Below are 3,386 nucleotides of genomic sequence, written 5' to 3'. Positions count from 1 at the left end.
CTCCGGGGTCTTCCTCCAGGCCCTGCCTCGGAGAACGGAGCATCCCCTGAGGCGGAGGCGTCGTTGCGCCAATGAAGCTGCCTCTCCCGCGGTCCCCGCGGAGCCCCTGGCTACCAGGCCCGCCCCGGCGGACCGGCCTGGCCCCCGCCCCCGCCCAGGCTCCATGGCAACGGCAGGCCGAGGCCTGGCTGCCCACGGCCCGGCCGGGCCGGCTTCGCGGGCAGGCCTAGGATGCCCGGCCTGCTCCTCGGGCCCGCCCGCTTCTCCGCCCCACTCTCCGCCAAGCCGGCGATCGGACCCGGGCCCCTCCTCGCGCCGACCACCCCCAGCCGCGGCGAGCTCCTCAAGGGGACACGAAAGGGGAGAATAAAAAGCCCAATTCACCTGTTGTTACAGATGTGAAACAAGCCTCGGTGCACCGCGCATGAGCCGCGGGCCCCCCCAACCACGGCGGGACTACAATTCCCACCAGCGGCAGCGCGGCACCTTCCGGGTCCCGTGGCGGAAGTCCCGCCGGCAGCCCCGGAGCTCCCCGCCCCGCCTCCCGTGCCAACTCGGCTTCTGAGGGGGTCTCCAGAGGGTCCCCCAGCAGGGGCTCGCAGAGGCCGCCCGGGGCTCACGCCGCCGGGCGGCCAACCCGCGGCGAGACCCGGCACCGGGCCCAATGGGGGACGGCCGCGGAAGGCGCAGGCGGGACTTCCGGTAGAGCCGCCGAGGGTGTGGGCACGCGGGTAGCTGTGGGGCCGTTGAGGGAGCGGGTCTGGGCGGCCGGGGCCCCACACGGCGCCCCTCTCGCCGCGCCTCATCTCCCCGCAGTGTGAGAGAGCGGAAGGGCTCTCGCGTCCTCTGCGCGCCCTCCCCCACGGCCCCCGGCCGGCCGGGACTGAGCCGGGAACGAAATCCAGCTCGGGCTCCGGACCTCCACCCGCCTTCCCCGCCACAGCCCGCTGCCACGCCTCTTCTCCTCTCTGTCTCCCCTCCGATCTCCTGTTTCTTTAGGGAGGTGAGAATTTCTGCCTCACGACAGTGTTAGGAGGAGACCAACGCGATGGCACGTGGTAAACCGCTGGGGAAAGGACAAGGTGGCCCTTTGCTGGTACGAGTGCCGACGGGTCTGGAGGTCTCGCCTCCTCCTTCGGCCTCTCAAATGTCAGCAAGGGCCTTGTCCCAGACGTTGCTGCGGTCCTCTAAATGAGGCTCCTGTGGGAGTTCAGGGGACTCCAGCAAAAAAAAAAAAAAAAAAAAAAAAAAAAAGAGAGAGAGAACTCAGTTGGGGTAGCTCTGAGGCTGGGTCAAGACTTTACAGCTGGAAAGACCTAGAAAATGTTAAGACGTGGCCTTTCAGGATAAATTATTAGTGCCACAGCCCGTCATTTTTATCCGAGGAATTAAATGTAACAAGTAGTATTTTCTTTCTCTCTACACTGGACAGCCAGGGTGTGGGGCACCATGCACTCATGCAAATCCTTCCACCTCTTCTGAGCAGGGCCTGGTGCTGTGCTATGCTTTGTGGGAAATGATCCTTGTGCAGATATTTGAGTGAAGTTCATAGCAGTTGTTAAAAGCAGGTTTGAAGATCCAGCGAACTGTCCTCAAGGGGCTTAGGACTTGATAAACAAGACGAAAGCACCGTGGGAGGCAAAGAGAAAGCGACAAATTCTGGAGAGGAGGTATAAAGTGTTAAAACTTTGAGAGAAGGGAATATTTAATGCCAACATCAAGGAGAAGGAACCATGGAAGCAGAGACAGCCAGTGGAACAAAAGGCAAATTCTGAGAATATAAGGTAATGCAGTGTGACCAGAGGGTTGGATATGTGTTCAGGCTTTAGAGGCGATGGAGCAAAAAAGGACAGCTAGGAATGCTGTGCTGAGGGATGTATCATTCTTGCATACAAATTTGTGTGCATTTTTATAATTCTAAGAAGGAGAGTAAAATAACTCTCGGATTTTAAGAAGGTGGTTCTGGATGTGTGAGGGTAAACTTGGCAAGGAAAATAGGAGTTAGGGTACTAACAAGAAGAGAGGTAGTGAGGAGTTAAGCTACGCTCAGCGGCAAAAAGGGCAAGGAAGGAAGGAATGACAAGGTGATTGCAGAGCACCAAGCTGGTCCCTGGCCACAGGTGTGTGGGAAGGTGACAGATCTGTGCCCCGGGGACTGGGAGACTTGCACACTATTAACATAATTAAGGGACAGGGAAGTTGTAGATGATGCATACAGATAATGGATTATGTTTGAAATGCCGCTGTGAGGGCACCTGGGTGGCTCAGTCGGTTAAGCAGCTGACTCTTGGTTTTGGCTCAGGTCATGATCTTGCGGATTATGAGTTGGAGCCTGTGTTGGGCTTTGTGTTGTCAGCAGGAAGCCTACTAGGGGGTTCTCTCTCTCCCTCTGCCCCTCCCCTGCTCCCGCTCTCTCCCTCAAAATACGTAAACATTAAAAAGAAAAAAAAATGCCGTTGTGTTAGTGTTCAGTACGAAGATGAAGATGTCCTTGTAAAAGACGTTGTGATAGAATGAGAGGCATAAGAGCAAGTCTTAAAACCTAGAGGAAGCACTGCCGAAGGGGCACAAGCAAAGCATTCCAGGTAGTTTTCCTTCCTGCAGATTTTCTGTTTTTAGTTTTCTTTCTAAAGGTCCTTTCCTTTTTCTTGAGCCTTGAGCTATTACTAATGAATGGTTGTATAGTGATCCACTTTATAATAAGGTGCGTGCCAGTTAGTGACTTTTTTCCTCTCCCACATGTGTCATCTCTTGTTTGTTGCTCATTTCCTTATCATTACCTTATTTTCCTGGGTCCAGTCCCTAGACCTCATTCTTGGCTAATAACATCTCTATCTAGAAACTTCCCCACTTCAGGGGCGCCTCGGTGGCTCAGTCGGTTGAGCACCCAACTTTGGCTCAGGTCATGATCTCCCAGTGCATGGGTTCGAGCCTTATGTCGGGCTCTGTGCTGACAGCTCAGAGCCTGGAGCCTGCTTCAGATTCTGTGCCTCCCTCTCTCTCTGCCCCTCTCCCGCTCACTCTCTGTCTCTGTCTCTCAAAATAAAATAATGACATGAGAAAAAATCAAATAAAAAAAAAGAAATTTCTCCACTTCAGACCGTTTAAGGCCTTACTTTGAATTTCTGTGGCATTTTATTCTTCCCCGTGTGACAGCACTCAAAGGTATTTCTTCCCTCCATCTTCCCCAACTAGAATACCAGGCTCTTCGTGTTATACTTGAGTCCCCAATGCCATGATTGGATAATGACCTCTGTCCATCAGATTATTGTCCTGTGGTAACCACTCAGGTTGCTCTTCTTAACTTTCTTAAAGTTGAAGGGTTCATAAAACCAATTTTATTTTAGATATTGAAGTAGAATTTGTAACCAAGACCATCGAGCCAC

At 53.8% G+C, this 3,386-nt stretch overlaps 1 protein-coding gene across 5 annotated transcripts in view; it reads right to left on the bottom strand.

The window, feature by feature from the left end:
- Positions 1–602, bottom strand: part of DHX30 (DExH-box helicase 30) — a 29,656-nt gene extending 29,054 nt beyond the window's left edge. For 2 of the 5 annotated variants that reach the window (XM_029915980.1, XM_029915979.1), the window contains exon 1: positions 385–602. The gene's annotated coding sequence lies outside the window, so the exon portion shown is untranslated. The remainder of the gene's footprint in view (positions 1–384) is intronic. The other 3 variants (XM_029915982.1, XM_029915981.1, XM_029915983.1) reach the window with 2 other exon arrangements.
- Between the last annotated feature and the right edge of the window lie 2,784 nt (positions 603–3,386).

This window comes from Suricata suricatta, chromosome 12 (assembly GCF_006229205.1).
Source record: "Suricata suricatta isolate VVHF042 chromosome 12, meerkat_22Aug2017_6uvM2_HiC, whole genome shotgun sequence".
Taxonomy (NCBI): domain Eukaryota; kingdom Metazoa; phylum Chordata; class Mammalia; order Carnivora; family Herpestidae; genus Suricata; species Suricata suricatta.
Note: the sequence above shows the minus strand (reverse complement) of the source record. Positions and strands in the feature narration are given on the sequence as shown.